The sequence below is a fragment of the Canis lupus genome, chromosome 36 (genome assembly GCF_011100685.1).
Source record: "Canis lupus familiaris isolate Mischka breed German Shepherd chromosome 36, alternate assembly UU_Cfam_GSD_1.0, whole genome shotgun sequence".
NCBI classification, from domain to species: domain Eukaryota; kingdom Metazoa; phylum Chordata; class Mammalia; order Carnivora; family Canidae; genus Canis; species Canis lupus.
The window spans coordinates 28073563-28099514 of record NC_049257.1 but is presented as its reverse complement, the minus strand read 5'-3'; the positions used below and the strand labels follow the sequence as shown (position 1 = coordinate 28099514).

The 25952-nt window shown below is 33.3% G+C and overlaps 1 long non-coding RNA gene across 3 annotated transcripts in view; it reads right to left on the bottom strand.

The window, feature by feature from the left end:
- Positions 1–805: 805 nt before the first annotated feature.
- LOC111094291 overlaps positions 806–25952 on the bottom strand; it is a 50197-nt gene continuing 25050 nt past the window's right edge. For 2 of the 3 annotated variants that reach the window (XR_005384867.1, XR_005384865.1), the window contains 2 exons: positions 15939–16170; positions 14804–15180 (listed from right to left, as the gene is read on the bottom strand). This is a non-coding gene — a long non-coding RNA (uncharacterized LOC111094291). Of the gene's footprint in view, positions 930–14803; positions 15181–15938; positions 16171–25952 lie in introns of those variants that run through there. The other variant, XR_005384866.1, reaches the window with a different exon arrangement.

Sequence of the window (25952 nt, the reverse complement as noted above, 5' to 3'; positions counted from 1 at the left end):
TATTTTTACCTTTCTCTTTTCTTTACCAAAATTACAGTGGTCTGGTTATTATTTTAAAGCATAATTGGTAATATGAGTCATTAACATTATCATTAACTAATGATAGTAATACTGTAATAAACACTAGAAATATTCTAAGAAATAGATTTCAGGCGCATTCATCATACACAAAAAATGGGACCTCAGTAGATATGTTAATTAGCTTGACTGTAATCGTCACTTCGCTATACGTATATCAAATTATCATTTTGTACATCTCCTATACACACTTAATTTTAAAGTATATAAATAAAAAGAACACAATGATATAATGATATAGAGATATTAAAAGCTACAATAAAGAAAAGGTAACTAGCCGTGAAATGAGCTCTTATTTCAGTTGTGTGGTTGTTTATATTTATACAAATTGCATGATATTTTGGTGTATTCACAATACAATTGTGTAGAATTTGTGGTTAATATCTATTAAAATAAATTCCTGTTTGACACATTTGAGAACCGTTTCAAAACGAGAAACAGACTTAACAACTTGGTATTTACTTAGTTCATCTGACTGATAATTAAATTTTATAACTATACGATTTATTCTATAGCTAGATTACTAAGTTCACAAGCAATGCTTCTATCTGTAGAATATAGTCAAAGAGAAAATAACATCCCTCTATAATCACATGAATCAAATTGAAAGTACATTGAATTTCTAAAAAAAGGAGATAAGGAAGGAGAGACATTTTTTTTTTTAATTTTTATTTATTTGTGATAGTCACAGAGAGAAAGAGAGAATGAGGCAGAGGGAGAAGCAGGCTCCATGCACCGGGAGCCCGACGTGGGATTCGATCCCGGGTCTCCAGGATCGCATCCTGGGCCAAAGGCAGGTGCCAAACCGCTGCGCCACCCAGGGATCCCAGGAAGGAGAGACATTATTTAACCTTCATATTAATAAAAAATGTGAAATAAAATGACAATTAGGTGAGCTGCAACAAAATTTATCCTCTTTTTAGTGCTGGCAAAATTATAAGTTGCTGATAGATACTACAGTTTCCCTTTCTTGTCCTTATTAATAGATATTTCATGGGGAATACATACTTAAATTTTATAATTAAAGTATGCATGTATAATGTAATGACTCAATATGCTTGTATACAGCCCAACTTAAAAATATGGGAGGCCAGATATCAGCTTACCTCATTTCAAATGCAAAATATAAGCTGCATCACCATTCTACGTTATGAATCAATTATATAACAGACATTTCTGGAATTACAAAATCAGCCTTGTTTTATCTTACATAGTTGGAATTTCCAAAAGATGTGAATATCATGTTGCCAATGCTTTACAATTGTTTTTAATGTATTTTGATAAAAATGCTAAAACTTTTATCATTGAATCTAACATTTTTTTTATTAGTTGAAGCCCTCATGCTTTTTAACTCTGAGTATTCCATTTGAGAGGCTAACATTTTCTGCTATGTATAAATTACAAAGAAAGGTAACATTCCATTTTGGTGTATGATATGTACACATGTAAGAAAACCTTATTTATTTCATTTCCAGAATTTAGGTCATCACTTTTTCCTAAGAACACCTCTGATTTCCCTTATTGAGATTTTCCTGCTAATACAGTATTTATTTTTCAGACACATGAAATTGATTTCTTTGCAGAAGATAATATATGTAGACAATTTACATGATCACAGATACCATTTTCACCTCTCATGTTAAAAAAACATGCATTTTGTATTCAATATACCTGAAGGTGCCACAATAAATATTTTCAAATGATGCCCAATTTTAAGCAGTAAGATAGAATGATTATAGTAAGAAGAATCCCTCTTCCACATGCAAATCAAATATATTGAACTAATAAGTATGCAGTCTTTAAATTTAAAAGCCATAGCTGAGAAGAATTAATGGACAAACAAATAAAATCCACAACACAGAGATTGGGTTCAAGTTGGAGAAGAGCAAAATGGATGCTGACTGTAAGATCTCAAGAAGTCAGGATAGAAGCTTTAGAAATTGGTGCAGATATCAAAGCTCGTAGATCAACAAAGGCTGGCTATCAATCAAGATAGGTGTCAAAAACATAAAGGTAAAAAAAGCTTTAGTTGATAAATAATTTAAGTTACATATAAAATTGTAAGCATTGAAAATAATATAGAAATATATATAGCTATTTCTTGGGTCTAGGAAAGTTCTAATGTGTTGGTAATTGAGTTGTTATATTTAAAAATACTGAAGAAGAAGAAAATAGACTAAATATTTGCCATTAGCATTTATTCATGTATTTGAGTTTAGTATGTTTTTCTGTACTTTTCTCTATTTTTTTTTACTTTTTTTTTACTTTTCTCCATTTTAAAATAAAATCTGAAGGGAACCTAGTAGCTCAGTTGGTTAAGCATCAACTCTTGATTTTTGGCTCAGGTCATGTCAGGGCAGTGAGATTGGGGCCCCCATGGGGTAATGGCAGTCTGCTCAAGATTCTTTCCCTCTCCCTCTGAATATCCCCACCATGCTCTCTTTCTCTCTCTCTCTAAAAATAAATAAATATTTTTAAAAAATAAAATAAAGTTGGGAAGCCTGGGTGGCTCAGTGGTTGATGCATCTGCCTTTGGCTCAGGTCATGTCCTGCATCGGGCTCCCCACAGGGAGCCTGCTTCTCCCTCTGCCTGTGTCTCTGGTTCTCTCCCTGTCTCTCATGAATAAATAAAGAAATAAAATCTTTTTAAAAAATAAAGTCTCCACTGCTTCAACAAAGTTAAAATCCGGGATCCCTGGGTGGCGCAGCGGTTTAGCACCTGCCTTTAGCCCAGGGCGCGATCCTGGAGACCCGGGATCGAATCCCACATCAGGCTCCCGGTGCATGGGGCCTGCTTCTCCCTCTGCCTGTGTCTCTGCCTCTCTGTCTCTCTCTCTCTGTGTGACTATCATAAATAAATTAAAAAAAAGATTAAAAAAAAAAAACAAAGTTAAAATCCATATGTTATGCACCCTTCCTTTTTCTTTCATCAAAAGTTTCTCCCCATAATCAACATGTTCCTCAGCTCTTGATGCATTGTGATTGCTCAGTGAACTTTTCTTAAATCAATAAATATATATTAAATGAGTGCTCAGAGTGATCTGATGCCATAGAGACAAAGTACTAAGGGCCAAAATAATTACTTGCATTTCTTATGGGGAGGCATACTTAGGAAATTCGTAAAGTGATACAGGAATGGGCATAGAAAGTAGCTCTTTCATAAACTAAAAACCGCCTACTTAATTTACATTGCAGGGGTTAGAGGGAGAGATCATAGCTTCTGAATCTTGGAAAGTAATAGGGCAAAGCCACACCTCTGGCAGTGGAAAGGACGCTGACAGTAGCTACAGAAGCAAGAAAAGTATAAAGGGTAGTGATATTCAGGACCAGTCATTTCACTCATTGCCGCCTTGAAAAACTAACTTTGACTTCCTAAGAATTGAGCTACCACTTAATTTTGAATGTTAACCAGCCCTTGTTCTTGATGCTGAACACTTTTACATAGTGTATCAAACATACTCAAGAGTCGAGAAAACGAGACGATGCAACCATACAATGGCATCTATTCAAGACTTCTGTAAATACTTGATATGGATTAAATTATTAATCATTCCCACAAACCTGCAAGTAGATACTATCATTATCCTAATTTGAAAGATAAACTGAGACACAGGATATTTTTATAGGAAATTTGCTCAAGTTTGGGCAACTATTGAGCTACCTATGAAATTTGAACTCATCCACTTAGGGTTTAGAATCCACACAATTAACCACCTGATGCCTTTCTGTCAAATGGAAGGAACACGAGCATTATGACTATTAGTTTTACTAATAATGATTGTTTTTTTCCTAATATGACACCAATTTTTTTTTTTAATTCCAGTATAGTTCACATACAGTGTTACATTAGTTTGAGGTTACAATATAATGGTTCAAAATTCCATACATCACCCAGTTCTCATCAGGACAAGTGCACTCCTTCATCCGCATCACATATTTCATCCATTCCCCCCAACCAACCCGCGCTCCAGTAACCGTATGCGTTCCATATGATTAAGAGTCTGAGACACACCTGAGTATCTCAGTAGGTTATGTGCCTGCCTTTGGCTCAGGTCCTGGGATTGATCCCCAGGTCAGGCTCCCTACTCAGCAGGGAGTCTGCTTTTCCCTAACCCTCTACCCCTCCCCCTCCCCCTGCTCTCTTTTTCTCTCTCTCTCAAATAAATAAATAAGTAAATAAATAAATAAATAAATAAATAAATAAATAAATAAGTATTTTTAGGAGTCTGTTCCTTGGCTTTTCTATAGTTTTTTCCCTTTGCTCCTTTAATTTTGTTTCTTAAATTCCATATATGAGTGAAATCCTTTGGTATTTGTCTTTCTCTGACTTATTTCACTTAATATACTCTCTAGCTCTATTGATATTGTTACAAATAGCAAGATTTCATCTTTTATGGCTGCATAATATTCCTCTGAGTGTGTGTGTGTGTGTGCGTGTGTGTGTGTGACATCTTTTGTAGACACTTGAGCTATTGTAAATAATACTGCTTTAAACATATGAGTGTATGTAGCCCTTTATTAGTATTTTTGCGTTTTGGGATAAATTCCCAGTATTGTGATTTTAGAGTTATAGTGTAGTTCTATTTTTAACTTTTTGAGGAAATTCCATACTGTTTTTCCAGAATGGCTGCATAAGTTTCCAGTGTGTATCCCTACCAACAATACAAGAGGGTTCCTTTTTCTCCATATCCTCACCAATACTTATTTCTTATGTTTTTGATTTTAGCCATTCTGACAGGTTTGAGGTGATATTTCATTGTGTTTTTGATTCACATTTCCCTGATGGTGAATGATGCTGAGCATCGTTTCTTGTGTCTGTTGGCCATCTGGATGTCTTCTTTGAAGAAATGTCTGTTAATTTTTCCTGCCCATATATTAATTGGATTATTTGTTTTTTGGATGTTCAGTTTTATAAGTTCTTTAGATATTTTGGATACTAACTTTTTATCAGAGATATCATTTGTGATTATGTTCTCCCACTCAGTAAGTTGCCTTTTAGTTTTGGTCATTGTTTCCTTTGTTGTGAAGAAGTTTTTTATTTTGATGTAGTCCCAATAGTTTATGTTTGCTTTTGTTTCAATTGCCTAGAAAGAAGTTGCTACAGCTGATGTCAAAGAGATTACTGTCTGTTCTCCTCTAGGATTTGTTTCATGTCTCATATTTAGGTCTTTAATTCATTTTGAGTTTATTTTTGTGTATGGTGTAGTCAGTTTCTTTTCTTTCTTTCTTTTTTTTTTTTTCATTTGCTTCCATTTTTCCCAACATCATTTGTTGAAGAGACTATCTTTTTCCCTTTGGATATTCTTTCCTGCTTTGTCAAAGATTAATTGATCATAATAGTTGGGTTCCTTTCTGCCTTTACTATTCTGTTCCATTGATTTCTGTGTCTGTTTTTGTGCCAGTACTATGCTTTTTTGATCACTATAGCTTTGTAATATAACTTGAAGTCTGGAATTGTGGTGCCTTCAGGTTTATGTTTCTTTTTCAAAATTGCTTTGGCTATTAGGGATCTTTTGTGGTTCTGTATAAATCCTAGGATTGTTAGTTCTGGTTCTTTGAAATGTGCTATTGATATTTAGATAAGGATCGCATTAAATGTGTAGATTGCTATGGGTAGTATGGGCATTTTAACAATATTTGTTCTTTCAATCCATGAATGTGGCATGTCTTTCCATTTCTTTTTGTTCCCTTCAATTTCTTTTATCAGTGTTTTAGTTTTCAGAGTGCAGGTCTTTCACTTCTTTGGTTAGGTTCGTTCCTAGGTATCTTATTATTTTTGGTGTAATTGTAAATGGTATTATTTTCTTAATTTCTCTTTCTGCTGCTTCATAATTAGTGTATAGAAATGCAATGAATTTCTCTACATTGATTTTGTATCCTGTAACCTTACTGACTCTTTTATCAGTTCTAGTAGTGTTTTGGTGGGGTATTTAGTTGTCTATATATATTACCATATCATTTGCAAATAGGGAAAGTTTACTTTTCTTACCAATTTCTTTTATTTCTTTCAAGGTCTGATTGCTGTGGCTAGGACTTCCAGTATTATGTTGAATAAAAGGGGTGAAAGTGGACATCCTTATCTTGTACCTGACTTTAGCAGGAAAGTGCTTAGTTTTTATTCATTGAGTATGATGTTCACTGTGGGCTTTTGATATATGGCCTTTATTATGTTGAGATATGTTCCCTCTAAACCTACTTTCTTGAGGGCTTCTATCATGAATGGATGATGTACTTTGTCAAATGCTTTTCCTGCATCTGTTGAAATGACCATATGGTTTTTTATCCTTTCTCTTACTGTTGTGATGTATCACATGATTTGATTTGTGAATATTGAGCCACCTTTGTATACCCAGCATAAATCCTACTTGATCATGGTGAATTATTTTCTTACATGTGTTGCTGGATTCTGTTTGCTAATATTTTGTTGAGGATTTTTGCACCTATGTTCATCAAAGATATTGGCCTGCAGTTCTCTTTTTTTGTGGTACCTTCATCCGGTTTTAGGTATCAAGGTAATGCTGGCCTCATAGAATGAATTTGGAAGTTTTTCTTCCTCTTCTATTTTTTGGAATAGTTTGAGAAGAATAGGTGTTAACTCTTCTTTAAATGTTTGATAGAATTTGTCTGTGAAGCCATCTGGTCCTGGATTTTGTTCATTGAGAGTTTTTTGATTACTGACTCATCTCCTTGTCTGTAATCAATATATTCAAATTTTCTATCTCTGTTGGCTGCTGGAAATAATTATTAAACATTTAATTAAATTTATTTCCCATCACCTCATTGATACTAAATTCCTTTATATCTCCATGTTAAATTATGATATTTAAATAATGATATTGTAATATCATATGATATTTTAATAATAATTTAAATTATTAACTTAATTAAGTATGATAATTATAAATAAATGAGTATCGTAGTATAAAATAAAATTCTCCTGGGATTGTTTATGTATAATCAAGAACAATTGAAATTTTCCAACCTATTTGAAACACTGATGATTTATTTTAAGTATGGAAACATACTAAGTAAAATAAAAAATAAATAATCTTAATTTATTACATATTTTTATATGGTATCACATTTAATCTAATAAGAGCTTTAAGTAATTTGCCATCTCTCAATTATACTTCTAAAAAGGTCAATATGATACTTGCTACTTTAATAAATTACATGAATTTCAATAAAAAACAATCTAGCAGTAGATTATGGTTAATTTGTTGACTTTTTCAAAATGAAATATAAATTGATTAAAAGTTTTCAAGATCAATAAAGTGTAATCCACAGAAGATATAAAATCCCTGTATAAAACACATTTTTCTAAGACAGAATATGTGAAATAAGCAAATGTGGGTAGCTGAAATATTTCCTTATTCATTATAATTATTAAAGCATATTATGTATTTTCTGATAAATGGAGACTTGCAGTCTATTGTACACAATACCCACTAAGGACAATAGATTGGGAATTGGGTTGAAAAGTTGTATATGTAATATGAGTGGAAAGTGGGTAACCCCTCAATCTAATGTAATTATTGATATAGGTTATCGAACAATTTTTATGGTCTTTTTATCACTTTAAAAACTTTTCTTTTTAAGGTGATCTCCAATTAGATATAATTATATTAGGAAATAGAACTCTCACAACATAAACACTTCATTTTAGCTTAAAGATGTAGATAACTAAAAAGAACATTGCTCTCACTCTCACAACCAGAAAAAAAGTTGGGCAAACACATTTAATAACATTTCTTGACCCAACCAGTGACCTGATATCATAAATCCAACATCTAATTCAAAATCAGGAGAGAGATGGCTTCTTGCAAGTAGAAACACTTCCCAAACATGTGCTTACCTGAAATAGATGTCACTTATGTCATATTAATCAGTAGAAAGAACTAGTCATTTTTACCAAATTCCCAAAGGTCAGATATAAGCCAGGGTGACAGTATGAATATTGCTGGAAGCCACAGACAGAGGATGGGGAATTTGCAACATCTCTCAGGCTTTTCCCATAGATATTTTACTAACCATTCAGTCTCAGGAAGAATCAAGGGAAAGCTTCCATCATGAGGATGACTGCATGAGGGGAGCAACAACCACTGCAAAACTAACTAGACCCATCTCACCTCTCCTCGCTAATGAGTTTGTTTGTTTGTTTGTTTGTTTATTTGGAAAAGAGAGAGCACGCACATGCCTGTGCTTGTGCATGGGTGAGTGGGGGGAGAAGGGCAGAGAGACTCCTCAAGCAGACTTCCAGATGAACTCAAGCTCCACATGGGGCTCAATCCCAGGATCCTGAGCTGAAATCAAGATTAGATGCTTAATCCACTGAGCCATCCAGATCCTCTATAAATACAATTAACCTACAGAGGAAAAGGCAACAATCTTTATGGATTTATGACAAACAGAAAAACAGTATAGCTGAGAGAGGAGAACAGGTAAATAAAATAAACAAACAAAACATACAAACATAACACACACAACAAAATAAAAACCTCTGCTTTTGGATCAAGAATAGTAACATATGATAGGCCCAATATTGCCTCCAGATGAGGGGAGGAAATTTTTATGAGCCGTACCAGTGATACTTGGTTTTAGATTGCCTAATTAGAATTGGAGTTCTCACTAGAGACCACTCTGCTCACCCCTTACCCCACCCTCCTTGCACATACACCATTTCTCAAAAGAGCACTGAGTAAAAGTAACAGTGCAATACAACTGGCAGAGCTGCAAGAGACAAGTTCTCCCTGGGGACAAAATTCAAGGGAATATCTAAAGTCAAGAGTGAAAATAACTAAACAAATGATATAGCAGAAATTTCAAATAGCCCATACTCTAATCACAAGAATCCCTTAGGAATTTGAATCTTTTGGAACATTGAGAATAACAATTATAATAAAACGATCATACCACGTCAAATTCCTGACTAGGTGAATATAAAATCTCACACAAAAGACTTAGTAGAAGGAAAGATGTGCTCATTTTCTTTTTCTTTTTTTTTTTTAAGGTTTTATGTGTTTATTCATGAGAATAAACACAGAGAGAGGCCAAGAGAGAGGCAGAGACACAGGTAGAGAGAGGAGAAGCAGGCTCCATGCAAAGAGCCCACTGTGGGACTCTATCCTAAGACTCTGGGATCATGTCCTGGGCTGAAGGGAGATGCTCAACCACTGAGCCACCCAGGTGTCCCAAGGTGTGCTCATTTAGAAGCTTAAACTTATTCATCGGTACATCATCTATCTTTTACACCATTTCTGGTTTGAATAAAAAATGTATGAGGTACATGAGAAGGTAAGAATAAATATTTCTGAAGACAAAATAATCATCCATGGCCAGAAACAGATTTGACAGAGCTATTGAAACAATCAGACTTTTAAAGGAATTTTAGATAAGTATTACAAATTAAAGGCTCTAATGCAAAAGTTAGACAACCAAACAAATATTCAGCAGTGAGATATAAATGACAAGGAATAAGAAAACAGAATGCGAAAAATCAAAGCACAATGATGGAAATGAAGAATCCTTCAACAGACCCATTAATAGACTTGAAAGAGTTGAGGAAAATGAATCAAAAAATGTGAAGGTAGGTTTATGGACATAGTCCAAACTGAAATGAAAAAAAAGAAAGAAAGAAAGAAAGAAAGAAAGAAAGAAAGAAAGAAAGAAAGAAAGAAAGAAGAAAAGAACACAGCATACAAGAGATATAGGACAATGTCATATATATATATATATATAAAACATATATGTATAGATATATGTATAATATCAGTATTACAGAAGAAGAAAGAGAAGATGGAACACAAGAAATATTTGGAGAAATAATGGCAATTTTTTCTTCAAAATTAATGACAGATATAGAACCACATATTCAAAAAACTTGGAAAGCAAAAGGCAAGATAAATAACAAAAACAAACATATCTATCATATTTAAACTTCTCAAAAACAGAGAAGCAGAGAAAATATTGAAAGTAACCAGAGATGGGGGTAAAGTAACCAGAGAAAAAGACTCCTTAAATACAAAAGAACAAAGAGAAGAGGTCATCAAATTTCTCTGGAGAAACCACATTAGCAAGAAAATAGGAAGGAATAAAATTGTTAAAATGTTGAAAAAGAAAAATATCAATCTGAATTTTGAAGAATATTCTATAAAAATATCCTTTAAAATTCCAACAGAAATATAAACTTGCTCAGATGAATATAAACTGAGGAAATTGTCAGCAGACATACCCTTTAAGAAATGTTGAAAGAAGTTCTTCAGGTGGAAGGAAGATAATGTAGGCCACACAAAACTAGGTCAAAACAAAGAGCTAGAGAACATTTGAAATGGGATAAATGATGATGAAATCATCACGGTGCTTAATTTCTTCAAAAGATAATTGAATGATTAAAACAAAACAAGAATAATTATTGTGTCTTTACAGTGAATGTATAGGTAAAATATATGCCAAGGTATAGGAGGAAGGAATTGAAAATTATGGTTATAAGGTCTTCATACTATATGTGAAGTGGTATAATATTCTTTGAAGGGAAACTCAGATTATTTAAGCTTATATATAATAAAACTAGAGAAACTTCGAAATTTTTTAAAAGATATGAATAACTGTGGAGATAAAACCGAACAACCAAACATACTCTTAAATCCAGGGAAGGTAGAAAAAAGGATAAAAGAAGGAAAGAGCAAATGAAACACATTGAAAATCAGAATGACATATTTTAATCCAAACATATCAGCAATCACGTTAAAAAAAAGCTCTGAATCAGTTAAAATATAAGGATTGTCAGATTTAGGACTTAGATTGTGTGGATATGTAAATGAGACCTAGCTGTATCCCATCAGTAAGATAAAAGATATTCTTTGGGGTGGTCTTCAGTGAATTCTTATGTCGAATTTCCTGTGTATTTCCATAGTAACACTGTGCTTCGCTTTTTGTAATATTCAGCATGTTGCAAATTACATAGAGACTCTGTTCCATTCTATATCAGAAATAATGTTTTCTTCTTTCCTAAAATAAACCCACTGCCTATCATAGAGATAAACAAGTGTCCTATTAAAAGCTCTTAGTAACTTTATACAAATCATAGTTTTACAGAAAATTCATAAAAACAATAATATAAGGAATATTTTCTAAGAGTCCTCAGAAAAAAAAAAAAGAAGAAGAAGAAAGATACTAAAGGTGCATTTAACTCTTGATTGAATTCTTTTCCAAAAATAATTATTTAAATGTAGCATAAGATGAACTATAATTTTTCATTAACGGACAAATACATGAAAAGGAAAATTATCACTATATAGAAAGTCAGAGAAAATATAATAACATTTCAGTTTTACATGAGAAAGATAATACTGGCATATCTGGAAGTTAATGTGGAGAATGCACACAATGACATTCAAAATTGTGTTCAGAATGCTGCATAATATTTGTGGAAGCAAATATGATTTCAAATAATAAGTAGAAAGAATATGTGAATAGGATTTTCAGTTACTTTGGTTGATGAACTCTAAATTACATATAAAAATGGAATCAGATCAAGAACAATTACTCAAGAACTGATTTGATATTTGGCAGATACAAAGTTTATGTAATAGAACTTCATTATCCCCTCAAAATAAGCTTATTATTCTGATCTATATTTTTGTTTTATGTATTTAATTTTTAAATCATTGGCTCAGTATCATAACCCTGAAATATTTTAAATTATTAAATCTTTGTTTAATATGAATTAATATAAATTTAGCTGTTTTATATGGCATGAGGTTTAATTTTAAACACCATGGTTTTACTTTGAAGGCTTTATTATTAAAGACAATTCACTAAAATAAAATAAAATAAAATAAAATAAAATAAAATAAAATAAAAAATAAAGACAATTTACATACCATACAGCATTCAAATGAAATCACATAATGTCCCAAAATCATTAACAAAAAAATATAAATGACATAGGATAATGGGCTAACATAATTTAAAAGCACACTAATGAAGGCAAAATATAATTACCCCCCAAACAACCTGTAAAGTAAAGGTAAACATATCAAAGAGAAAAACTGTTGATGCTGTGAAGAACAAAGAGTGAACCTATGCACACATTTTCTCTGCAAATAGAAAACATGTATATACATTTTATCTGTAAACACATTTTTTCGGATAAGTACATTGGTTTCTGCACAAGAAAAATATCTGTAGTGACAACAGCATTCATATATAATGTGCAAATTGCATTAAAAAAAACTACCAAAACTCCAAAGCAAAAATACAATTCCATGTGTGACATATAGGACAAAAATCTAATCACAATAATTATGTGCCGTATCCGAGATTTATTTCATTACATGTTTAGCTATAGCAGATTTAATGGTTATGTTTTACTGGAACATGAAAGCAGAACAATTTATTCTTCTTTCTTAGGTCTACTTTGAATGGATATCCAGTCATGTATAATAAAAAGTATATAGATTAATATTTACATGTATCAAAAATATGCATCGTTTCATTTCAGAGCAATGTGCGATCTTTAAAGTGCCAGTGTTTATCCCATTATATTAATGTTCAAGCCAGGGAATGCCTCCAAATTATGCACATACCATCATCCCATTTTCTTAATCAACATTGATTGCAAAATTCTTGCTAATTGACTCAATTGTGTTATGCCTGTCTTGACTCATCCAAATCAAATAGGGCTCATTAAAATTCAAGTTTCCTGTAATAACATCAGATTATACATTAATATGATCCATTTGTTTAGAGACAAAATGGATTGAATTGCAATATTTTTTACATGCACATAAACAAATTTGGTCAATGGGTATAGACTTTTTTAGTGTAGAATAAGAGATATTAGAAATGACATTTTTATTTTATCCAGAGTTCTTGTTATTCTTAGAATAATGTCAAAAGGGAAAATACATGTGATCAACAAAGAGGAGTTGAAATTACACATTCAATTATTTTAGTAGTTAAAAGGAAAAGTCTTTTTTTATCAAAAAATGTAATTGATTTTTATTTTGATTGATTTAATGTGATTGATTTTTATTTTGAAATGACTCAGCAAATGGTTGATTAAAAAGCTAATGTATTTTTGATAACTAAAATGGAAGATAAGGCAACTTGAAAAGTCAATAATCACCCACATCCTCAATATGCTTTTAGAAAGGTTTTGTTTTGGGGCCTAGGGTGGCTCAGTGGGTTAGCATCTGCCCTTGGTTCAGGTCATGATCTGAGTTGGGTTCCCTGCTCTGTGGAGAGTCTGCTTCTCCCTCTGCGCTTACTCCCCCATTCATGCTCTTTCTCTCTCTCAAATAAATAGGATCTTAAAAAATAAAATAAAAAAGGTTTTGTTTTGGTTCATTGTTGAAATTATGATGCAGCAAAATGGACTTCTTTTGTTGTCAAATGTTATGAATTTTAACACATGATTTCATGCAGTCAGGAACATAATACTGATAGAGAAAATTTGGTGACCTCAAAAACCTCCCTGAGGCTCTCTCTTTATGGTTACACTACCCTCTGACTTCTGGAAACCACTAATCTGTTATTCTGACTACAGTTTTTTGTTTTGTTTTGTTTTTGTCTTTGTTTTCCAGAATGCCATTGATACATATAGTATGTAAACTCCTGAAAATGGTTTATTTCACTCATCAGAGTACCTAGGAGATGCACCCACATCATGGCACCTATCCTATATCAACCTGCATCCAAATTGTTGCATGTACCGATGACTGGTATTCTAGTATACGGTCGTTCCCTGATTTATTTGTCTATTTACCTACTAAAGATTTTTTCCCTTTACTTTTCTTCCAGGGATGGCAAATACATTCATAACTTCGTACAGTTTGTTTAGAATCAGTACATTATCACTTCAACTGGAATATAGGAATCTGTCACCATACAGTTCCATTTACGGTCCTCCTTTGGCTGCCGTAGTCCATTTTGGCTCTAAATATATTGAAACTCCCATGAGGCTCTGTTGTATTTGTTTTTGACTTTACACAAATGTTAAAAACTTGAGAGAAGTAGTATCTGTTATATTTATTGTATATTTACAGTTTATATTCTACTTTATTCCATATATTTACAGTTTATATTCTACTTTATTCCTGACTTTCCAAGATTCCTTCCAGTATCATTTTTCTACTGCCTGAAGAATTTCTTTTAACAATCATTTCAGAGCATTTTGCAGGCTATTTTTAGCTTTCCGTTATCTGAAAATATCTTTATTCCACCATTACCCTGAAGAATATTTTTACTCAATATAGAATTCTGGCTTGACAAGTCTTTTCGTTCCCAATTTAAGAAAATGCGGTGCCCCTTCTTCTGGCCACCATGCTTTGCGTTGAGAAATCTGTAGTCATTCAAAGTATTGTTCCCTTGCAGTTAATGAGCCATTTTTCTCTGGCTGCTTTCTGTATTTTTATTTGCTTTTAGTTCTCAGCAATGTTGATTATGCTATATCTGAACATACATTCCTTTGTGTTTATTCTGTTTGGGATTCATTCAGCTTCATGAATCTGTATGAATACTTTTATCAAGCGTAAGATTCTCAATCCATTACTTCTTCAAATATATTTTTAGCTTCATGTCCTTTATTATTTTCTTATGGAACTCCAAAGTTTTGACCTTTTGTTGTTGTCCCATAGGACCCTGAAGCTCTAGTCATTATTTTCTTTCATTCCCACCCCCCCCCTTTGTCTCCCAGATGTTCAAAAGGAATAAATGCCATTGATCTATCTTGAAGTTCACCAACTTTTCTCATCTCCAATCTGGTACTGAATTTGTTCAGTGAGTTTTTCAGTTCCAGAGTTACTATTTGTTTCTTCTTTATATCATATAGATTCTCTGTACTTGACATTTTAACACTTGTTTCAAAAGTGTTTGACCACAATTTTTATTGCTGCTTCTTCCAACATCTCTGTCGGTCATCTTTTGCTTTTTTTTTTTTTCCAAGCTAGATGAAATAAACATCATGGTTGGTTGTACCCTGGGTAATTCTGGATTGATTGTAAGGAATTTTGATTTCTGAGGAATTTTTGGAGTAATTTTGAGTAAATTTGGACAATCTTGGAGATTTTGAATGTGATGTCTGAGGGTCTTGTTTAAATTCTATGAAAAGAAAATTAAAAAAATAAAATAATAAAATAAATTCTATGAGAAATGCCAAAAGTTATGTTTTAAGTATGAAACCCACCAGATTCTGTTCCAAGCTGCAAGGATTAGCCTGCATTCTCTGCACTGGGCTCCCAACACCTGTCCGGTTTTCAAATCTTTGGAGGTGCTATCCAGTTCTGGGCCATGGATGCCCCACAGGGTTTGGCAAAGGACTTGGGCAGAGGTCTGTTCTTTCCATTCTTAAAGCCTTTTACATGCTAATTAGGATTAGATGCTTCCCTGTGGAAGCCACAGGTGGTAAGTAAGACCCTACTTTATGGGGTTGATTGTCCAGCCTTTCTCTCTAAAATCTCCCCAGCATTCATCTCTTTTTCCTTTGTGTCCCTTGTCCCCACTGCCTTGTAAAAGACAGAAAGCAACTACTTTTGCTATTGAACCATCCAGGACCAAGAGGTGGTAGGATACAGAAACAGAGACAGTAGACAGTTGGGCTTCAACCCCACCCTGTGAATCTGTAGCTCCCAAGGGAGGAGAGAGAGGAGGGAGGGGGGCAGTCTCATGGCCTAGACTCAGGCTCCTGCAGGCCACCAGCATTGCACCTGCTGCCACCACCACCCCCCTGCCTCTCCAGGGCTACCTACCATCTGTAGTGTGTGCGAGAGAGAGAGAAAAGAGGGAAAAAAGTGTTATTTCCTCTCTGTGAACTTTATAATTCACTTTTTACTTCTCAGGCTAGAACTGAACAGCTTTACCTGAACTGCTTTGTTTGTCGTTGTTGCTGGTTCTGCCTTACTGTGCCCGGTCTGGGTTCCCAGCCGAGTTCAGCTCAGGCCAGGAGGCGCCGAGGGACACAAAGATGGCCAACTGGCCCCCAGTCTTCAAGCACCTGGATTAACGGTGCTGTAGTTCAATCTGCCTGTTGCTGTCCACATTTCGGAGTTCTCAAACAGCTGGGCCGAGCATTGTCAAGGTTACCGTCGTGTTCTGTGGGAGATAAAGGAGTGTGCTTAGTTCATCTTACCCCAAACTGGAAATTCCTCAGTTATATATATATTTTTTCATATATTGTTTTTCAAATAACAAATGTATCATTTTTTATAGCTGGAAACATGGGCACAAAAAGCCTTAGTTTTTAAAGACCAGCTAAATCTGTATACTGTAATGTAATGCTGGAGGCTCTGATACATGTGCAACTGGTAAGTGTTTTAGGTAATGTTATAGGATTTTGTTTTTTTACATTAAATCTTGGCAGAAAATGCAGCATTGATTTTCTCCGTATGTTAATACTATCTATATTGAAACATTTGTATTGTATTTTCACTGACACATGTGGAATATAAATAGATAGTAAGACACACTTTTATTCCAGCCTTAAAGATAAAGATTTTAAAGGTTTATACATATAGAAAATAGCTTACATAAGCCACAGCTTTCTCTAAACAACACATACCTTAAAGAAAGAACTATATACATTTATGTAAATAATACTTTGTTATACCTCCAGGCCATGTTAATTTGCCTAATACCAGGTCGGGTTAATAGCAATTAATGCCTCCTATCCCTTTTTCAAGATATTAACTTATAATTTTACCATAACAAAACACGTAATTCCATATTAGCTTGAAATATTGAAACTGAACTAAAAGTATGACTTCAAAGTGTCACGATTGAAACCAAATCTTATCTGTGGTAGTGACAAAGCATTTAAATCTAGTGTCTGTGTGTGCTACGTATGAGCCAAAGTACTCTATCTTGATATATATGTACTTCATCAGATGATGGTTTGCTGTTTGATATCATCAAATATTCAGTGATAAAACATGTTTGTTCTTCTATGAGTATCATGTATAATATTTTTGCAGGTAGTGCAATTGTCAGTTCTTTTAGAGATTCTAAATATTCATAAACACCATTATGCAAGAATATAAAAACCCTAAGGTAAAAGAAAAATAGAAGTATTTTAGGATGACAATGAGGATCACATCTTTTATATTTTCAGGCTGTACATAATCATTTTTAAAATCATTATGAGAAGGTTTCAAGTCTATAAATGATCTTGTACTTAACTGGTGCTATTTTTTTTAGCTAAGAAAAGACTGTTTGTAGCCTAGGAACTAAAGGAGCTTTCATAACTGATACTGAGCCTGTGCGGCTTCATCATTTTTGGCAAGGATTGGTGTTTCATCATTTAGACACATCAGGTACTTACATTGCCACTATCACATAATTTAAATTGGCATTGCTTAGAATGATGAAAAAAAGACAAAGTACCAATCAGAAACTGAATTTTAGTAGCGGAAACAATTCATCCATGTATTATTGGATTAATGGAAGCTGAGACAACAATTTAGGAATGTTATGTTCATCTTTTTCTTTCTTGGTTGACTAATGTTGACAATTGAATGTTTAGGTCTTTCATATCCACAGAATGTTCCCTGTGGTCTTTTCTCAAATATTCTAGTTGACTGCGTTTTTTAAATTCTGTGGATATAAAATTATTTCAAAACTAAATATTGAATTTGGATACATATTTTTCCTTGTGCAAATACAGCGCATGAGTATATTCTTGATTTTTTAATGAGAAAATGTGATATTTTGTATTTTACTGTGTTTTATGATCTTAGTATCCAGAAACATTCCTCTATAGTCAGATCAAATGTGGATGTATCAAGCAAGTCTGTTTTCTGTAATTACACAGCTCGGGATTAGAAGTTGTAGTTTTTTTGTTTGTTTAAAGATTTTATTTTTATTTATTAATGAGAGACACACAGAGAAAGAGATAGAGGCAGAGACACAGGCAGAGGGAGAAGCAGGCTCCATGCAGGGAGCCCGAGTGGAACTCGATCCCAGGTCTCCAGGATCAGGCCCTGGGCTGAAGGCAGGCACTAAACTGCTGAGCCACCCGGGCTGCCCTAGAAGTTGTAGTTTTTAAAGCTCACTTATGTCACCCTACTTTAGAAAATTGTTCTCAAGGATGGACTTCCTTTTAAGGCCCTGCTTCATCAGTCAGTGGCTCATTTTTTTTTTCCTTAGTATCTTCCATAAATACATCCCTTTTAAACACACACACACACACACACATACACATACACATACACATACACATACATACACATTTTTGTTGCATTACTCTCTCTATATAGGTAAATATTATTGAATGATATAAATGAAAAACAAGAATACTGACCTGCTGCCTCCCACCAGTCCTAACCTTCAATCCTGTAGTCCCAACAGCAGGCAAACACATGTTTTCTGCAATTAGGTCTCCTACCAGTTTTAGTATACTTCACAATATTTTCTCAATTTTAGATATCACCTATTCATTTCCTTTTGTGACAAATAGGATTGAATATCTTTACACCATCGCTGTACTCCTTAGTTTTGGGGAGAAGAAACCCACTCCCTCTTCTTGGAGAGGAGGATACAAAACACAGCTGCACTTCTTCCTTGATGAATAATTCCAGAATATAGAATCTACTTTCCCCTGAGCCTTATGTTTTCAAAGATGAACAGCTGTGTTGAAGTTTCTTGTTATTGGATTAATTTATTCCGACTAAATCCTGGAGGTGGTAACTGGACCTATAACAATTGTTACTTGAAACTACTCTATTCTTAGTCTCAGCCTCAGTTTGAGTCTCAATTACCAAGCCAAGGACCAGAAGTTAAAGTCTATCACAATATCTTTATCAATAGCTTTACCACAAATTTCCAATTAATAATTATATCGTTTTGACTTTGAATTTATTAGTCAATGTCATGCCAAACATTGTCCAATGGTAAAAATTCCATATTGCTATTGTTTACCATCCCCCCCTTTTTTTTTTTTTTAAATTTCACCTTGTTGTTTCTAAGAACACTTAGCATGAGGTCTACCCTCTTAAAAGATTTTTAAGTGTACAATACAGTATTATCTATCAGTACAGTGTTGTACACAGATTTCTATTAAATTTTCTTACTTGCATGTGTTGTTAACCACATAGCTTTATCTTTTTTTCAAAACCCCTTTCCTGTTTTATAACTGCTTTTCTTTGAAAACATTTTTGTTCCTCCAAGTCTAGTAGCTTTTTGAGGATGTTTAGGATGGCTGCAGAATTTCCTGGTTTCTGTTCTCTTCTTCTGCACTTTGGTTGTTGTTATTGGTGATGGTGCTCATGGGGATGTTGATGTTCTTGATGCAAGAGTACCTTTTGTATGGGCTTCCCAAAGAAAACATGGGAAACATAATTTCCGTTGCCTTTTTGTCTGGAAGTGTTTTTATTCTGTTATCAAAAATAATGGATAATCCAGTTGAGTACTGAATTCTGGAATAATTCTGGACTAATGTGTTCTCAGAAATTTAAAAAGAACATTGTCTTCTAGCATTCATAATTGATTTTGAAATATCTGTTGCTACTCTGATTCTTATTCGTCTTATATGAGAGCATGCCACCCAATACCCACACACAGAATATCGTTGGACTTTTTTATTTTTGACTTGAAATTCCAGGTTGTGTCATCTTGGTGAGAGATTTTGTCCAGTCACAATGCTGAGATCTTAGTGGGCTTCTTTAAATTTTAATATCTTTCAGTTCTTCAAAGTTTCATTTTATTATTTCTTTAATATTTTCCTTTGTTTTCAGTTTCCTTATCTAATGTCTCCAGAATTGATTCTGTAATTTTCTTTTTTTTTTCTTTTTTTTTGATTCTGTAATTTTCTTATACTTTGTCTAAAAATTACTTTTGTTGCCATGATTTCTACTGACCAAAACTAATGAGTGTTTCTTGAGGGTTTCCTATCTACTTTTTTAGAGCCTTTAAATTAATTCTTTAAAACACCCACTTCTTTTATTTCATGAATGCAATACAGTCTCTTACTACCCTAAGTATTTTGCTATTTATTTTAATTTTGGAAATATGGGGTGTTATTTTCTTTTTTTTAATTTCTTCATCTTTATTTTTAAAACTACTTGACTAGAGTATTACTGACATACAAAAGCTATCCATATTTGATTGGAGAAGTTTTCCTTTACTGTTTACAGTGTTTCTGGTTTTTTAAAAAATCTTCTTATCCCATTTTTTTCTTTGTTGGTTTATTTATTGTTTTTATGTTTGTTTCTATGTGTTTTGGAGTTGAGGTTATAGTTAATGCTATATAAGCTAATATCTAATGATGATTTGAGTATAGTTTCATACTTAGTAGTGAGAAATAAGAACATGTATGAATCTGAAAATAAAACATGAATGGGTTCTATTTTTCCAGTGAAACCTCTCATCCACTTTGTTAACAAAAAGAGTCTAATTTTTTAAGGTAGTCATCTGAAAGAATATCTTTTGAATGCCTAAAAGGGCCTTGAGATATTGGCATTTGAAGAGGTCTCCTCAAATGGATAAATCTCCATCTAACCACAAAACCACATGTTCTTCCATATAAGCCCTATCCATGGTTTCAGAGCCTCTTATTAGTAAAATAATAGCAACATTCTTGGATATATCTCAAGTGTCATGGGATCACAGGAAATAGCTGACATTTTAGCTTATTAAAACTGGGATTACTTAAGAAGGAAGAGATACTTGCTATGCCCATGAAGAATTAACATTTCAGAAACAGTTCACTGGGAAAATATTTTCAAAGTAGAATGTTGTATGTACAAGAGTAAAAAAGTTCAAGAAATATTTAGAGTACGTGGATTTTTTTTGTGTATAGATGTAATTTCATTGGGCAAATGCCTATGACTTGAATAGTTCAGTCTTATCCACATGTTTGTGTTTAACTGTATAAGAAATTCAAATTATTTTCCAAATGGTAGTATCATTTTACATTTCCATCAGCAATGTCTGAGTGTTGTGGTTATTCCACACTGTGGCCAAAACTTAGCACTGTGGTTTTTTGTTTGTTTGTTTGTTTTCTGTTTTGTTTTGTTTTGTTTTTTGCTAGTCAAGTAAGTGTGGAGAGATATTTCATGAGATATTAAGTTTTTTAATTTGTACTTTCTGATGCTTTATTATGTTGAGTATGTTTTTACTTAGTAATTGGTCATTCACTTATCTTCTTTTGTAAAATACCATTTCAAATATTTTGCCAAATTTGACTGAAATTTTTTCTTATTGTGAATGCTTAAGTTTACTCTACTTTTGACATACATACATATCAAAATGTTTATATATTAATATAACCAATATAACATAATATTTCCCTACAGTTTGAGATTTAATTGTAATTTTGCTAAATATGTTGTTCAATGAACAGGTGCATTTATTTTGATTGAGTTTAATTTATAACACATATTTCTCAATGTTTATGTCATGCCTATTCAAGATCTCAAAATGTTCTGCTATATTTGTCTTGTAAGCTTCATTCTAGAAATTTTATAGTTCTAATTTTTATGTCCCCAAAGTGCATGGGGCTAACACTGAATATAAAGAAGTAAACAATCAAGTTCTGGGTCAGGTCAGCAGTATGGTATGGAGACATGGGAGTGTTGTTGGGCTATAGAGTAAAGAAAACTTCTAAGTGGCATGAATACCTGGCTACTGAGCTTTAATGTATAGAATGGTTAAAAATTCTAAAAGATGGGTTATAAATGCTTGAAGAGTTCTTGAGAGAATAATTAGTTAGAACAGAAAGTCTTAATAAAAAGAACAGAAAGTCTTAATCTTCCTCAATATATTTGGAGCTAGTGGTGAAATAATTGTAAGGAACTTTTCTATACCCCGTTCTACCAAGGCTCCATCCAGCTCAACTATAATAAGACTAACTCAGTACTCCATTCAAGCATAGATGGAGTGATGAAAGGAGTGGCTATACATTCTTCTGGTAGCAGATATTACTATCTTTAGTCCTTTCTTTTCCCCACCCCACACAATTGTAGAAATATAACTTCAAAAAATTAACAGGCATATGAAAAAGCAAAACAAATAAACAACAACAACAACAAAAAACATGTGACCCACAATCAAAAGAACATGCAGGTCAGTAGAAATAAATCTACAAAGGGATCAGCCTTTACAGAGGGTTTGGAAATAGCATATAAGTTCTTTAAAATAGCTTTGATAAGTGTTAGGAGTTCTAGAGGAAAATATGGACAAAATTTAAGAACATGAGGGAATCAGCAGTGAAATAAAAGCTTCAATTGTACTCAATTTAAATAAGAGAACTGAAAAAAATACAATAACCAAAATGAATTCACCTATGGGCTTAACCAAAACTTAAGCACAGCAAAAGAATAAAATAATGTATTTGAAGAGAGGTCAATATAAACAATCCAAGTCATAACACAAAGAGAAAAAAAATCTTAGAAAAATACTTATAGCTTGAGAAACAATGGCAACAATCCTAACATGGATATGAGTTTATTCTGAGAAGAAAAGGAGAGAAAGAATGAGACAGAGAAAATATTTGAAAGGCACAGTCCAAGGTTTTTTTCAAAAGACATAAATCCAACGATGCAGAAAACTCACTAAGCTCAGAGAATGGGTAAATAAAAGAAAGAACCTCTTACACATAATATAGTCGAATTGCTGAAAAGGAAAATAAGTAGTAAATGCTGAAGCTGCCAGACAATAAAAGACACATTCCATAAAGGGGAAAACCCATCCAAAGGCCATGTAAACTTCAAATCATAGCTATTTTTATAAACTCATCAGAGAGTTTAGGACCCAATGTTATTTAATTATACTAATGAGAGGGAGGGAGGGAGATTGAAAAAGGTCTGGGAGGCAAAGTCTCTTCAAATACTGGGAGCAGGGGAATGCAGAGCTATAAAAGTCACTCTAAATTTCCACTTACTGAAGTTTGAGGCAGGAAATTTGATATCTCACCAACAAAATGCCTTAGTAGGCAAGAAAGCTAAGAGACAACCTTTCGAGACAATCTGGATATTATTGAGCATATTACCACATAGAGAATTAAGATAAGAGTGAAAAATAAGAGAACTTCCCAAAGATTCAATCTGCCAAACAGATGAGCTATGATGGGGGAGGGGGGGAGGGAAGCCTCTCTTACCCTTAGAACCCATGAAAAAATCCTGACTTTGCTCTAAAAAAGTTTACAGCCAGTGATAAACTGAATCAAAATAAAGTTGTAATGAAGACCTGACCCAGATGAACCAAAGATCAGGCTGACATGATTTCCACTCTAATGACCTAACAGCAAAAGGGACTTGTGTAGAAAAATAGCATTGCTTCATCTTTCATTGCTCTTCTGTATGAGATACCTGGTGTGGATTTATAGATAAAGAGACATATAAAAAAGCAAGGAAACAAAAACTGTGGTCAAGAGATGCAAAATACTAATAGAAGAAGACTCTGAAGTGGTTAAGACTTATTGGACAATGATCTGAACATAACTGATAAAATGCCTAGGGCAAAAAGTAGACAACATGCTTTGGCAAGTGATATTTTAGTAGATATATGGAAACCATAGAAAAGGAAAAGTGGAAAGTCTAGAAATGAAAAACATAGTATCAGAAATAAATAATTTAATAAGTGAGATTAAGAGCAAGGGAAATCATCAGTGATAGTTTCATGACAATTGCCACATTTCAGCCTCCTTTCTTTAAAGTTTTACATGATATTTCAGGAGCACAGTGGAGTCTACTCAATCTTTATTTGATTTGAGTATTCTATAGAATTAAAAAAAAGTTATTTAAGCACATTTTGCAATTTTATGGATGATTGGCTTTTTGCAGATTGTAATAATATAAATAAATGAATCCATGTATGAGTAGAAGTGTAGAAGTGAAGGGGATTCAGGGCAGTTTCTGAATTCATCTTTATGCTTCTGAAAAAAAGAAAAATATCAAATTAATTTCAACTTTGAATGTTTTCATGAAATAGATTCCATGAAATGGCCTGGTTCATAAAGTAAAAGGAAATAACACACACACACACACACACACATGTTTGAGAAACCCAGAAAAGCTATAAATTTGTGAAACATTTGACAAAGCAGTCTGTTGAGCCAAGGTGGCAAGTCAAAGTATGTGGAACAAACTGCAAGTGAAATGATGAGATAGAAAGGTGGAAGACTGAAGACTCTGGATCTCAACCTTTAAAACCATGTATGATCATTCTTAGCTAAGAAGGAATGAGCATTTATTACTTAAGTCCACATGATTAAGTAGAATTAAATCTACCTTTAACCGGTTATAATTTGGTTAATTGATTTTAACTAATTTCCCATTACTTATAATCAAACCATATAGACTCAGATAGTCACTCCTTTCAAAATTTCCTTTCTTTTGTTTTCCTTGCCTCAAGAGATAGACCTAGAAAGAAATTTCTGCAGCCAGTGTCAAAGAGGTTTCTGCCTGGGTTCTCTAGGATTTTTATGATTTCAAGTCTCACTTTTAGGTCTTTAATCTATTTTGAATTTATATTTATGTTTGATGTAAGAAATTGGTCTAGTTTTATTCTCTTGCATGTTGCTATTCATCAAGATAAAAAGTTATTGCACAATGAAGGAAACAATCAACTAAACTACTAAAAGGCAACCTACTGAATGGGAAAAGATATTTGCAAATGACATATCTGATAAAATCAAAATCAATGAAGAACTTATGAAACTCAACACCCAAAAATGAATAATCTAATTTAAAAATGGGCAGAAGACATGAATAGACATTTTACCAAAGAAGACATACAAATGGCCAACAGACACATGAAAAGATGCTCAACATCACTGATCATCAGGCAAATACAAACCAAAACTCTAATGAGATAGCACCTCACACCTATCAGAATGGCTAAAATCAAAAACAGAGGAAACAACAAGTGTTGGTGAGGATGTAGAGAAAAAGGAACCCTCGAGTACTTTTGGTGGGAATGCAAACTGGTGCAGCCAGTGTGGAAAACAATATGGGGATTTCTCGAAAAGTTAAAAATAAAGCTATCCTGGAATCCAGCAATTGAACTACTAGGTATTTACTCAAAGAATACAAAAATACTAATTTAAAGGGATCCACACACATCGAAGTTTACAGCAGCATTATCTAGAATAGCCAAATTATGGAAAGAACCCAAGTGCCCATCGACTGATAAATGGATAAAGAAAATATGATACACACACACACACACACACACACACAATGGAGTATTACTCAGCCATAAAAAGAAAATATAATCTTGCCATTTGCAATGACATGGATGGAGCTAGAGAGTATTATGCTAAGTGAGTTAAGTCAATCAGAGAAAAACAAATAGCATAAGATTTCACTCCTATGTAGAATTTAGGCAATAAAACAAATGAGCAAAGAGGGGAAAGAAAACCAACAGAGAGACAAAGCAAGAAATGATAGAAAACCAACTGATGGTAACTAGTGTCAAGGGAGTAGGGGATGGGTAAAATACAAGATGAAGATTAAAGGAGGGCACTTGTGATGAGCATCAGGTTATATGGAAGCATTAAATAAGTATATTGTACACCTGAAACTAACGTTATAGTGTATCAACTAACTGGTATTCTTTAAAAATTAAAAAGAAATAGATGATAGACAGAGAGATAGAGAGAAAAATAGATGGAATGGGGGAATCATAGCACCTGAGCTAGAGTGCTTTCAACAAAATGAGTAGATATTAGGTTGATACCTGATTGTATCTCGTGAGTCTTGCTTCTCCAGTATATCGGTTAGACTATGACAAAAAAATCATTTAACAATTGTACAAATAGAATTTCCTTTCAAATTATGGTGATGTATTATAGGCATGCTTTTTATATGTATTTCTTAAGTTTTTAGCCATTTGTTGTAGATAACTATTTTAGAAAATTTACATATTATGCTTTTTCTCCT